At 34.7% G+C, this 15,479-nt stretch overlaps 1 long non-coding RNA gene across 1 annotated transcript; it reads left to right on the forward strand.

Moving 5' to 3' along the window:
* Positions 1–763: 763 nt before the first annotated feature.
* LOC149253183 (uncharacterized) lies at positions 764–11,390 on the forward strand. Its single transcript, XR_016266140.1, has 4 exons — positions 764–1,295; positions 1,382–1,463; positions 11,062–11,116; positions 11,216–11,390. It is a non-coding gene; the product is annotated as an uncharacterized LOC149253183 (long non-coding RNA).
* Positions 11,391–15,479: the final 4,089 nt, after the last annotated feature.

Here is a 15,479-nt window from a genome sequence, read left to right on the forward strand (position 1 = left end):
CCAATTTTATACTGAAAAGATTTGGAATGTGGAATCACGCAGTTTTATCAATCTCCCTCCTCCACACTTTTTTTCTTTGGCAGCCCGGTAGAAAAATCCAATCAGAACATTTTATGGAATCTCAAGAAAATGATGACTTCTAGACTTCTTGTTAGGGAATTCATAAATAGATTCTGTGAAGTGAGTAACTATCTTGGAAGAAAGAGTATGAAGGCTAGGCCTATGATCTAAGAAGATGATTCCATTTCTCTATTTACCTGCATTTACTATTTTTATATGTCTAATTAATATAAAAACATGACAGTAAGTACTATGAATCAAAATGGATTGAATGCAAATATAATTCTTTATTATTAGAATTTTGATGTTAAATAAATAGTCTTCATTAATTTTTATTTACAAAAGGATAATATTATTTGCATTCATAATATAACTCAACTTCTGTGTAAATCAATTTATTATATGTTCCTGCTCATGGTTGTACTAATACTTAAAGAGAGATTCTCATACTGAAATAATTACGCTTGGTGTAACTGGAAGACTTTTTAAATTGTTAAATAAATCAAACAAAATATAATATGCTAAGGAAGTTTATGCTTCAAGCGTGGGCCTGATCCTTTAATCATCTCCTCCGCTCATCAATGTTCATTTTGTGAAAAAAATTGAAAATTAAAAAGAAGATATAAACTAAAATTTTGATAAAAGTCTATTTACCTCATTATTTTTAACTTTGAATTATTAAAATATGGGGCAGAATAATCGTTGGAGGTCATGAGGCCAAGCCATGGTTATTTTCAGCCCATATCTTCTATCACGTAGCCGGTTTGAAGGACATCAAATGTGCGACGCAGCAGTGGCGTGAAAGGCACGTGTGCAAGTTTTCGTAGTGTTATGTTTGTCACTGATAAGACCGATGCCTACCCTGACGTTTATAGGCCCTACCCTAATATCTAAGTGCACAGAATATCCAGAGCAGAATAATGGATGGAGGCCACGAGATCGACATCCATCAGACCGAAAGAAGACCGTATCAATCACATCGCTGGTTTGAAGGACATCGATTGTGTGACGCAGCAGTGGCGTGAATGTCAAGCCTGTCACATTAGGTATGTGACTGATACGACCGGTGACACCCTACCCTCTATATCTATGTCTAAAACTGCCTTTTAATTTCATTCCCATTTTATCATTTGAGTCGGGTTATCAGTGTTTCACATAGTAAAAAAAAATTCACCGTTACATTTCTGAAATCCATGGGGCCATGGTGGTTTGTACCAGGGATTTCTGGGATTCAGGTAAAGACACCTCTAGTGTTTTCTCTTAGAACAATTACCTGTTCTCTTGGCATTTTGTCCAATACATTTTTATTATCGCTGTACAGTTAATGGAGGAGAAAATACTGGAAACGTTTCATTACAGAGCTTTGAATGGAATGGGTAGAATTGAAAAGAGAAAAAACAACGGTATGTGTTTAGCTGCCCATGTTTACATTTTTTTTATTTGTATTAAGAAAAAAAGTCATTGAATGGTGGGAAAGAAACACAAGGTGTACACTGCTCTGCACATGTTTAATTTTCATGTAAATATTTCGTGAGAAGACAATGAATGGTTATTTTAATTTTAGTGGTTGCTGAGTTTGAAGTTTGAAAAATAGTGGTGGTTGACTGAACCTTTTGTCGAGACCACATGGTCTTGTGAAACCTATGAATAACCATTATTTCTGCAAACTATGTAATGATATTGCATATAACTCACCCATTGTGTGAGCAGTTGCCTTGCCTTGGAAGGAAAAGGAGGCCGCGATCCAGTGTTCTCAACATTTTTTGTTGTTCCTGTCCCAGATCTAGTTTATGTTCTAATTTAGTTACCGAATTCGAATTGATACTAAAAAAATTCGTCTCTGCCAAAAATTAGAGAATACACATCTTACAGATACTTAATATATTTTTAAAAATTTAAAAATTTATATATGAAATTTAATATTGTAAATTTACTTATTATACCATTCACAAATTTTTATCAAATGTAGTTACAAGTTGTTATTTTCTAATTTGTTTTCAATATAGAAATAACTTATAAATTTACGTACTATTTTATTTGACTCAACAGTTTACTATTTTATAACTATTTTTCAATATAAAAATAACATATAAATTTACTTATTTGTAACTACTATTTGCCATTTTACTAATTTTTTTCCATACAAAAGTTACCGTTTCTAATATTATTCCATTCACAAATACAAACCTATAATCTTTACAACTGCATTAAAAAAGTATATAAACAAAAGTTATAGTTTTTAAGTGTCACTCTGTGTTGTACATTTTAAGCATAAGCTCCCAGAAAGGGGTAGTTCCAGAATAAGCCAGCTAATAATGATAGTGTAGAGTGTTTTGGAAAGTATAAGCCTGTAGTGATGAAAACTAACATAGTCAATAGAATGTTCCAGATTTGGTTACTTTGGAACCTGAAAACTAGCATAGTCAATAGAATGTTCCAGATTTGGTTACTTTGGAACCTTTCCTTGCTTTGCTAGGAATAAACCAGGCTCTGGATAATAATGTTGTCGTGGACTTTGCTAGGAATAAATGGATAATAATGTTGTCGTGGACTTGGAACACAGTTGATAGAAGAACATTTTAGAATTTTTTTTCAATATGGAAACGGTTTTTGTTTTTAAATATAATTTTTGGTCTTTGAAACCGAATTCGAATTTGCCAATTATCTATCATACCAAAGTGAATCGGCGAATTTCCGTACTTTTTCGCCAATACACGCGTATTTGGTAACTATGGTTCCAACGATTGATCGAGTAAAGGCAAAGTTGGTTTCTCATTTTATGTCCATAGCTTTAGTGGGTTGCTCACTTCGGTTAACAGCTCTTGGTCAAAGGTTCCTTATGAAATTAAAGTTAGAATTTGCATAAATGTGAGTGAGCGGATAGCGGTCAATTCGCAATAGCGTATAGTTATATTTAGCTCACTGGATTCATTGTAACGAAGACTATATAGTTGAATTACTCGTGAAAGCATAAAGCATCGGCCAATTCTAAAGAAATTGGCAAAGTGGATTTCCAAAAAACCTGGTAAACAACCAACCGGGCAACTGCGTTTTCCAACACCAAAAATTAGTGTGAATTCTATATGTTGGTTATATATCAAACAAAAATTGAAGTGCCTCTTTCGTTTTTAGATAAGATGGAATTTGTCTTGTCCACGTCCAAGCCATTGAAATAGAGATCCAAATATGTAAGAATCGTTAGCTTACAAAATCCTAGAAATAAGCGCTGAAATTTTTGTTATTTGAGTGGTAAAGATTTGTAAATTGTTTCCCTAATATAGTGTCAATGAACAAACTGTTGGAGGATTATTTTGCTCCAAAATTCAATCCTTTCAATTCATTTACTGAACCAAGCTACTGGGCAGAGAACCCATGAATTGATTTTAGCCTTCCGTCCATTAGAGCAACTTGAGGAAACAACTCGATCTCCAAGAGCAACTTGAGGAAACACCTAATCTCCAAAGACAAACTCCTAGAAAAATGGTTTGTAAGGAGTGAGATTCACTCCACCCTTACAGTTTTCACTGCACCAATCCATAGTTTTGTAGGCAATATATCCTTCGCACAATTTATTCAACCTTCTGTGGCGAATGAATCACATTGCATATGAATTAGCAGAACGAAGTAACCCTTTTGTTAACGGAATAAGTTGCGTTTTAAAAAAAATAGATAAAAATAATGGAAAAAGGGCCAATAACAACAATTTTTTTTAATCTTAACGTGAGACAGAGCTAGCTTATTGGATTGGTCCTAAGGTACGAACAATTCAGTTTGGTAAGGTTTTTTGTTTGGAGTCAACCATTTTTAAAGATGGTATTGTGCCGTTTTATAGATCCATTAATACACCCTTTACGGACCTCAGGGCATAGACACTCTGACATCTATTTAATTTTCAGGCCAACACTTTCTGTTAACCATTCTACCAAAATGGAAATCCGGTTTTCCCTTTTCCAATTCTGACAGGGTTTTACAATTCTGATATGGTTTTACAGGCAACTCTGCCTGCGGATGTATATGCATATATGTATTGGATGGATGTGATGGTAACCATTCTACGAAATGGAAATCTGGTTTTCCCTTTTCCAATTCTGATAGGTTTTTTACGGGCAACTCCGCCTGCGGATGTATGCATACATGGTTCCATTTCGTACTCTTGGATGGCGGATAAAGATGAAAGGGAATGACATGTATATAACTTACCATCTCATGTCGCATACTCTACTCCACGCTGTCAACTCAACACATAATTAATGCGTATTATTTTCCAAATTTTGATTTGTATAATGGCGCTCTAAAATTCGAATTAGAATTTTGAATTCGTCAACCGGCCTTACCCTATTTTGCTATTTTGTTTTAGAAATTTGAAACAGAAAGTTGGGCCTGGGGCGGAGGTGGATTCTTCATTTCAACTCAACTCCAAACATGAACGTATCGGCAGTGGTTGGGCCCTCTGATCGAAGTCATCCACACCGCTACTCACTCCATTGAGCGGGAGATCAATTCTGTCAATGGATTGAGACATGACTCTTCACGACAGCAACTTCCAGGGAACACCCATTGGATTGTCCATGGAAAACAAAAGAATCTCTTTGGCAACCATCGGGAAGCTCATCTTCGCTCAGTTCTGGAACTCGTTTGTTAGAATAGCGATTTTCCTTCCCATCTCAACAGTGGCCGCAATCCCAGGTAGCTCATTCTACATTTTCACCTTTAAACAACCCATTTTGATTCTGTCCGAGATATAATCATCGGTATGCTTGCCTGGGCTCTACTATGCTAGGGATACTTCAGATCAAGAAGGAAGTATGCATTAGGACCATGGTTTGCAGGGCGCCGAGATCACCATGGTAGCTAGTTATTGTGGCCATGCTTATTGGATGAAATTTTCTTCATAAAAATACGTATGAGCTTTTCAGGGGTCCCAGGTGTCACACCCCTACACCTGCGGTAGTCTTTCAACCGCTTATAGCGAGGTGCGGCACCACCAAACACTTTTTTTTCACCAATACTTATGTTCGTGGACTACGCCTTAATTCACTTTCTCCTACTTAGTTTGTGTTTTGCAACCAAGTATTATTATGTTTATCCTTTATACCAATGAACATCCATACTCATTCATTATCAACAACAATTATAAACAAGAAGACAATTGCACAGTATAAAGGGGAGGGGCAACTCCCTGCAATATGAGTATGCCCGAATCAATATATTATATAATCATCACTTTTACAATGTACAAGCTAAATCTTGGGAAACCCCAAATTTACACTTAAACAATTTTACAATCAAGGTGAACCACCGTTCACCTTCGTGCACACCTTGCACGATGGGCGGGTGCTCGCCCGAGCCACCAAGACACCCACGCCAAGTGTAGGCACAAACCGGCACTTTGCACGACCGTCGTGCACACCTCAACCGATCACCGGGCACACCTTGCCCAACACCTTCACCCAACTCCAAGAACGACACTTCTCTACCGTGCGGCTAAACCAAGAACCAGCGCATGAGGTATGCACCTTCCCTCCTTGTCTTCTGCGCACTTAGACCTGCGCCTCTTCCTCTTGAACGAAGTTGCTTCGATTGAATGAATTCCAAGTGCTCTAACGCACTTACATATAGCCTTTGCAAGTGTGGGTGGGGCTTGCCTAGCCGACCACCCAACCATCGTGCGCACACCCCTTAACCGCGTTCAAGTGCCCAACACGTTAGTCGGCCCACCCTCCATCGTCGTCGACCTCCAAGTATGTTGCGCCATGCTTAAACCGGGTATAAGTGTCATCGCACAATTATCGTCGCATACAACTCTTCAAAACGTCGCATTGCCGTGTGCCCGCGCCCGCCGTGTGCGCTCACCCACGCGCACTTTGCACGACCGTCGTGCACACCTCAACCGATCACCGGGCACACCTTGCCCAACACCTTCACCCAACTCCAAGAACGACACTTCTCTACCGTGCGGCTAAACCAAGAACCAGCGCATGAGGTATGCACCTTCCCTCCTTGTCTTCTGCGCACTTAGACCTGCGCCTCTTCCTCTTGAACGAAGTTGCTTCGATTGAATGAATTCCAAGTGCTCTAACGCACTTACATATAGCCTTTGCAAGTGTGGGTGGGGCTTGCCTAGCCGACCACCCAACCATCGTGCGCACACCCCTTAACCGCGTTCAAGTGCCCAACACGTTAGTCGGCCCACCCTCCATCGTCGTCGGCCTCCAAGTATGTTGCTCCATGCTTAAACCGGGTATAAGTGTCATCGCACAATTATCGTCGCATATAACTCTTCAAAACGTCGCATTGCCGTGTGCCCGCGCCCGCCGTGTGCGCTCACCCACGCGCACGCCCGCGCGCCCATCTTGTGCGCCCGCCCGCCGTGTCAACTCGCCTGCTCGTCGCACCGCGCCTGCGCCCGTTCGTCGCACCGCACCCGGCTCAACTCGGAGACCTTACATCCTCCTCCACTTGAAATCGTTGTCGTCCTCGACAACATACCATCTCGGTAGCCATCCACCAAGATCATCAATATCCATGATGTCAACTCCTCCACATACTGCAACCATCTCTGCATCATATGTAGAACCACCGTCTCCACCATGTCTTGCCTCGACAACCCTCTGTCACCAAGATCACCATACCAAGGTATACACCTCATCGGTATGTCATACATCAGAGATCATCTCAATCCATGATCATCGATCACCCCGTCACAATCTCCACATGCTGCTCTCCATCATGGAAGGCTGGTCCTTCCATCCAAGCTACATGCTCACTGCAACATATCGTGTTGATCTCCCCATGTGTCATCATCTGAACTGCTGCCATGATACTCCAACATAATGCCAACACATCTCTGCACACTGTTAACCCCCATGTCTGAACTAGTTGGGTAGCTAATCCAACCGTCACGTCCAAACCATGAGAATGCACATCCTCATGCCACCATCAGTTGTTTCTCAAAACATCCTGCCACATCCTCAACTCGATCAAGAATCCATTTCCATATAAGTATAAGCCATGCTTAGGTCCATGAAGTAGCCCCCATCTCATCTGCAACATGCTGTCCATGATGTTTGGTGTCAATGTGCTACATGAAATCAGCCACATCTATCCCAACATCATCATCCATATGTGTATCTCCTCCATATGAAGAGATCATCTCATCAATCTCCAACTCTCGGTGTGCCACATCCAAGTCCATGAAGCAACCTCCATCATATATGCAATGTGTCATCCCTCAAGTCTGCCATAGAAACAATTATGCACTTGTCTCATCTATGTGCTGCCCATGATCATAGATCAATCAACTCCCATGTGTCAAAAGGTAGTTGATCCTCGGCTCAACCCATGCCCAAGTGTAGTCACCAAGGCATCAACATCATCGTGACTCCATCACTCCAAAGTGTCTCATATCGATCCTCCACATCAAGACTCTCTTCCAAGCCATTCCCATACATGTACTTGAAAGTATGCACCCCATCCTGCATCAAAGTCTCTGACCTCAGCTTCTCAATGCATCAGATCCTCCAAGTCCACCATATATGAAGTCCCTCTAGAAGTCACAACAATCTCATGTCATCATGAGCTCCATAAGTCATCCCCAACCAACATCCTAGCAAGCATACAAGTCTCAGCCCAAAGGTCTCTACAAGATGCCTCAGCTCTCCATGTAGTAGGAATGCTCCATAGTCTGCTCACAACTCCATCTAAATCCATGGCCTTGTTGTACAAGAGTGTACAACCTCTCCATCGGCTCATAAGTAAAACATCTCCATGTCACACCAGCAAATCCACTTGCACAACATTCCTGCCTTGGCACTCTTCATTGGATGCCCATAAGTGGCACCTCTACAAGTGCTCCTGCACAATGTCCCTGCATAAGACTGCCATGCTCCATGTCTCCAACCTGATGTCCATGACTCAAGTTGCCCATGTAACCCAACCAAGTAGACCCATCACAACAATTGGTCATCTTCATCCAAGTCTGCTATCTTCGGTCTAGTGAACTCGGTCACCCAACCATATCATCATCACATCACGAGTCCCTTTCATTATGGCTCCTCCACTGAAGGTTCCACCAAGAGTTACTCTTGGTCTCGACCATGAGAAGTCCACCCAAGCATCTCAAGTGTGTGCCCTTCTTCAATCTGTCCATGAGTCATGCCGGGCACTTAGCCAATGTGGCTAAAGCATGACCCAATCCTCCACAACGATCATCATGTTCCTCCCTTGTCACGGGCTTTGCACCTTTCATCATAAGGTCACAAACAACCCCAAAATGTCTTGCAACAATCAACAATCCTTGCTCTTCATCATGATCATGAGGCTCCTCCATGTGAGTATCCTGATCCATCCATGTCTGCAAACTGCACGATCCTGGTCCAACTTGATCAATTTCAAGTTCATCCTCCATCGTTGTCACATTTGCAACATCCTCAATCATCACGGCTTCCTCTTCCTTGTCAGCACAATTTGCAACTTCATCTTGCTCCATTGTCCAACCAAGTTGAAGAAGTTCGTCTTCAACATTCTTTTCCAAGACTTCAAGTTCCTCTCGAATCCGGGGATTCTCTTCTTTCAACCTCTTCAACCTGTATAAGGTAAGCAAGAGCTTCCCTTTGCATTCTTCCAAACTTGCCATGCCTTGTCGTTCAGCTTCGCTGTAATGATGTTCCATTGTTTTCTTTCCCATGGATATTATTTTGTAAACAAATATTAATTTTATTTTTTGATTAATTATAATGTTATTTTAATACTAAAATTCTGATATAGAAGGTTAAATACGTGAAAGTTTTGATTTTTTAAGATCGTTCATTACTCTCATGTATTTATAATTTTTTTTAATTTAAAATTAGGTTTTCTATTTTTTAATTAAAAATTTATTTTGATTTATTTAATATTTAACAAATAAATATAAACAATAATTAATTTATTTTAATATATTCATTTATGATTAAAAAGTTTTGGAAATAATCATAAAAATGTATTTTTTATTTTCATTTTTTTGGAAGTTAGTTTATTAGTTTTTTTGGCAGTGCATTAAAATTTAATGATTTAGAAATAAAAACCCATTTTATAAGAAAATTGGGTGCTTAGCTAAGCTACTAACTTAAAAATTAAAAAATTAAAAATTAAATTATTGACCATTGAAGTTATTTAAGAAATTAGTATTTTAAACATTTTCTAAAATTTTATTAATTGCAAATAAATAAAGTAATGAATGAATTTTTTATTCAAATTATAGAAATATGGAAAGTTTCTTGCATAAAAAATGGTGGGCAACTATCCACATGGCATTCTCTCTTGCAATGTTATAACACAGTGAATATTTTTTTTAAAGATTTTCTAGTTTTTAATATAATTTTTATATCTCATAAATCAATTTAAAACCACATTTTTTTGAGAACCTTTAATAAATTTCATAAAATTTGTTTAAACAAATTCAAAACTAATTGAAAGTCAAATTTTTTTAACCAAAATAAAAAACAATATATACTTTGCATATAAAATAGCCCCATCCACAATTAGAAAAATTAATTTACATTTTAAATTTTATTTTTTATTTTTTTAATTTTCAAATTATTCAGATTAATATTTTTTTAGAACCTTTAATAAATTTCATAAAATTTGTTTAAACAAGTTCAAAACTAATTGAAATTCAAATTTCTTTAACCAAAATAAAAAAAACAATATATACTCTGCCTCTACTCGTATAAAAATATGACTATGACCTTAATTTTCAACATGTGCATTAAATTTAAAGTAAAGTGCATTTATTAATGAACTAAAAAGTCTTAGGTTTATGGACTTTGTTCATCATTCTAAACTATTTGGAGGAAATAAATTAAAAGAGGACACTACCTATAGTAAACTATTTTCACCCCTACATTATTCATTTGAGTGTTTTGTTTAAATGACTTCACTTATTTAAGTGATATATATATATATATATATATATATATTATTTGGAGCAAATAAATAAAAATAAGTCACCCCCTAGATTTAATTATTTTCACCTCTATATTCATGTGAGTGTTTTGTTTGTATGGATGTACTTCTTTTGTATATATATATAGTGAGGAGAATCATCAAAGGTTGTTATCTTTGAATATAGGATGACTAGTAATTTCTATTTAAGGAAAACATTGTCACCTAAAATAAATCCTTAGTGGTCTATAAGGGGATAGGCTTTCACTCTTGCCATATGCCTTTAGGTTTTGGGCCATTAATCTATTTCCTTACATTAAAAGAAGATGAATTATTAGCTAATCATAAGTAGTTTTAGGTCTTACTAAAGGACCATTTTGGAAATTTCATCCCTTATAGTATCCCCAAAATAGCTAGTATCCCTTGTGCTCCATTACTGATAATGCTAAATAGAGCTCATGTGGTATGAAGTATCCACCTCAACCTAGCTCCATATCTGAAGCTAAGATACTATACTCAATTGTAGTTTTAAAATGTGAAGCATTATCATAATTATCTGAAGCTAGGATACTATACTCAATTGTAGTTTTAAAATGTGAAGCATTATCATAATTATTAAAAAAAAATGTGGAGCAATAAGGAATTAAGAATAAAATAGAGTTGAATTACTAAAAAGAAATCATCAACTTCAAGTTATAGGGTTCAAACTATCTTCTTATGGTTGAAAGTTAGAACAAATTACTTCGGTTTATAAGAAATTAGGTATTGGAAAAGGCATAATACAACTTTACACAAACAACTCAAATTGGTGAGATAAATAATTTAGAGGATGAAAAAACTCTCTTCAAGGGTTGAAAGGGTTGGATGAGTTCATGCAAGAAAAAAAAGAATGGATGAACAATTGGAGTTATCTTCTCAAAAACAAATAAATGTGGATCACGCGCTTGAGATAATGGAAGATTTTATTATACCCAATATTGGTATGGAAATTTCATGCTATGCATTGTTTTACGTTAAATGCGATATATTATCATGTTCAATACATTTGCATAACTATATGAACTTTTTTTATTGTTACAGCTGAGGGACCCACATCTCACAACATTCCAAATTGTCGAATTCTCAGATCCTCACGGTGAGAATGAGTATTTGATTAAAATATCATCATGAATTAATGAAATTGATTCTATGCCTTTCAATTTTTACAACTAAATGATTATTGTAATTTTTGCAGAGATATCAATTTGGAAATCCACCTGAGAGTGCCAAGAGGGACGAGGGTGACTTATAGACCCATACTTTAGATCGATCATGATGTTGTTTTTCCATTATGTCATTTATGGGCATGAGATTCCATTATCTATGTTGGAAATGAAGTTCTATTTTGTAAAAAAGAAAAATGTATAGTTGGACCAATTTTGAATAAAAATACATAAATTTAGATTTGTGTTTATGACAACATCTTCATTGAATTTTAAATCCTTATGTGGATGCAATGTTATATTCTATCAATGTTACATTACTTTTGATGAATGTAGTTGTAATGGATTTTGCTTTTATTATTTACAAATTATCAAGTTTACAGGTTTAGTTACTTTTATATTTATATCTTATTTGATGTTGCATGCCTGGACGAACATATCATTACCATGGATCGACCTCTTGTTTTAATAAATTAGGAGAAGACACGAAGTATAGGGCAAAAAACATATGTATAGAGGCTAGAGCTCTGCATAGCTTCCTGTATATGCGGTTTTTTTTTTTTTTTTTTTTGGTTCCTTCTGGTTTTTTTTTTTTTTTTTTTTTTGGGTTTATTTATTTTTTATTTTTTATTTTTTTTCGTATATGTGCATATATGAAAAATATACACATATACAAAAATATGGACATATACAAAAGTTTCAGATAAAAAAAAGATATACGCATATACAGAAGTTGCGCATATACGGAAGAAGTGCACATATACAGAAGTTATGCGTATTTACGAAAGATTTGAACATATATTGAAGATATGTGTATTTACGAAAGAAGCATAAATTTTATATACGGGGGTAGCACAACTTTATATATGTGCATATTTTGTATCGCATATCTTCCGTATATGCACAATTTATATGTATGTGCATATCTTCTGTATATGCACATAAACAGAAGGTCCACATATATATGGAGGTTTTTACGAAAGATTTGAACATATATTGAATATATGTGTTTACGAAAGAAGCATAAATTTTATATACGGGGGTAGCACAACTTTATATATGTGCATATTTTGTATCGCATATCTTCCGTATATGCACAATTTATATGTATGTGCATATCTTCTGTATATGCACATAAACAGAAGGTCCACATATATATGGAGGTTAAAGTTGAGTAAATAAGAAGGTTGAAGTTATTTTCAACTTTTGTATATGCGCATATATGGAAGCTACGTATATAAGGAAGATATGCACAACTTCCGTATATGCGTATATCCTCTATATATGTGAAACTTCCGTATATGCACATATACAAAAGCTAAGTATATAAAGAAGTTGTGCACAACTTCCATAATATACATACACAACAGTCCATATATGTGCTCAACTTCTCTACATGCACATATCTTCCGTATATATGCATATTGAGAAGATATACACATATATTTGAAACGTATATATTAAAACTACACACATACGGAAGATATGTGCATATGTCATGTGCATGTGCAACTTCTGTATATACGCATATCCTACATATAGGCATATCTGACAACCTCCATATGCACATATCTTATGTGCCTATACTGAAGAAGTGCATTACGGAAAACATGCACATATATGGAGGATAGAGTTCTGCACAACTTCTGTATATGCACATATCTTTCGTATATAGCATTTTTTTTTCCTGTATATGCAAAAAAAAAAAAAATCTGTATATGTGTGTATCTTTTGTAAATGTGCATACTTTCTCTACAGTGCACAATTTCTGTATATGTGTATACACAAAAGTTGTGCGCATATGGAAAATACGCATATATATTGGAGTTGTGTATATATGAAGGTTGCAGTTGTACATGTGTGTGCATAAACGAAAGATATGCGCATATACAAAAGCTTCACATATACGAAAGATATACGCATATAAGAATTCAGTGAACATAAAGAGTTTTTGGAATATTTTAAAACCACTTGGTTAGTCAACAACAAAATATGCAAGTTTCTTGTAAATGGTTTTAATGACTATTTTTCATGTCATATGTATGGCTGTTAATGCATAACTAATAAATTTCTTTCTACAAATATGTGAGCAAAAACGTACATAAATTTTCCACACTCCAATCAAGATACAAATAATGCAATTGAATCTTACCATTGGTATATCAAGGAAAGGTACCTAAGTGAAAAGAGCAATTTATGTGTTGTTAACAAAGGTTGTATTATATTACAATCATATGCAACATTTAAAAGAAGTTGGTTTTGTACGACCTAGGAAAATTGAGGAACAATTGAATTCATTCAAGTGTAGAGTTAACCAAATATCAAATGAAAATTGTGTGCCTGATGAAAAGAGTAACAATGATTATTGAGTTCATAGCCAAAAGAAGGATACCCATGATATTTGGTATAATGTAATTTTTGCAGCAATTTCAATTTGGAAATGCACTTGGGAGTGCTAAGATTGGCAAGAGTGACTTGTAGACCCATTTTCCAGATCAATGATGATGCCATTTTTCCATTATGTCATCTATACGGGCATGAACTTTCATTATCCATGTTGGGAATGAAGATCCATTTTATAGAAAAGAAAAATTTATAGCTGAACCAACTTTGAATACAAATACATGAATTTGGACTTGTGTATATCACAATCTCTTAATTGACTTTTAAATTCATGATGTGGATTTGATGTTATATTCTCTCAATGTTACATTACTTTTGATAAATGTAGTGAGAATGGATTTATTTATTTTTATTTACAAATTATCAAATCTACAAGTTACTTATATATTTATATCTTACTCGATGTTGCATGCATGGACTAACATATCATTACAATGGAACTTTGCTTAGTGATAATAATAGATGTCTCATGTACATGAAGTGTATATATGTGTGTGTGTGTTTTGTGTGTAGATTTAGAGTTATTTTAATTTTGAATTTATCAAAAAGATGACTAAAGTTCTAAAGTACAATATACATGTCTTATAATAAAATTTGCAAAAATAGATAAAGATTTGAGCCTTTATCATTTCAATACTAGCATTTAAGGACAAAACTTTATTTGGTAAGTTGCTCCAAAATATATATATATATATATATATATATATATATATATATTTCTTTTCTTTTTCTTTTATATATATTTTAAAATTCTTTTATTTATCTATGGTGGGAATAAGAGAGTAAGCACAAAAAATATGTATGGTGAGAATACAAAAATAAATATGCATGGATAGTGAGAGTGCACCAAAGAAAATGTACACATGTAAAAACACAAAACATGCATGGTAAGTGGTAGCTCTAGAATTTATTTGATTTTTTTCTTTCGAACTTGAGGATAAATATAATGTTAAGTGTTGTAATTGTGATAAGAAACAAAAGGGTTTTCGCTAGAAAGTTTTGTCACTCATAACACAAACTATCTTAACGCAAAATCAAATTGAACTGGTCCAAATTTTATTATAAATATTTTTTTTGTTTATTATTGTTAATTTTTTTGTATATTTCAAATTTATTGATGTACTTATTTTTCCTTAATTGTTAATGCAACAATTAACAATTAAAACAACCATATCATGCAAATATCAAACAAGTTATCCTTAAGTATCAAGCACATCATCTTTAGATATCGAACATGTCATCTTTAGATGTCTAACAAGTCATCCTTATTAAATTACCGTAATAAAAAGATAATCGTAAGATTTTATATCTTGATCTTTTATCGATCTTCGTAAGCCATAAGTAAGTTATTGGGCAAGTAATTATGACACAACTATGTTGTTTTTTGAGAGCAAAATAAGTTTTCCATCTTCCATTATTTTTTTTCCAATAGTATAAGTCAAGTTAAATCTATGATCAATATCAACTCCAAAAGATTTATATGAAAGAAAAATACAATCATGTACAAAATAAAGATCATATACACTAACTAAATCATTGTTTTAGAAATAACCTTGTATTAAATTTTCCTAAAACAATGTAACTTTAAAAAAATAAAGGCAAACCAATTTATATAGGACAATTCTAATTTGGTGGCAAGACAATTTTAATTAGGTTTGAAAAAAAAAACATTAAATAATTCAAAATAAAATGTATGAAAAATTAGGAGAGAAAAAAAACATCAAATAACTTAATTCAAAATTTATAAAAAGATAGCGAGTAAATCAAAGATATACGAAAAAAAACTAATAAATCAATATTAGATTATTTAAATCAAACTAAATATTATCTAATTTATTTTATTATTGTAATTAATTTTCAATTATTAAAATTATTTTTAAATAATGTAATGAT

The sequence above is a fragment of the Pinus tabuliformis genome, chromosome 7 (genome assembly GCF_031772625.1).
Source record: "Pinus tabuliformis cultivar Carrire ecotype Pingquan chromosome 7, CPIR1, whole genome shotgun sequence".
NCBI lineage: Eukaryota > Viridiplantae > Streptophyta > Pinopsida > Pinales > Pinaceae > Pinus > Pinus tabuliformis.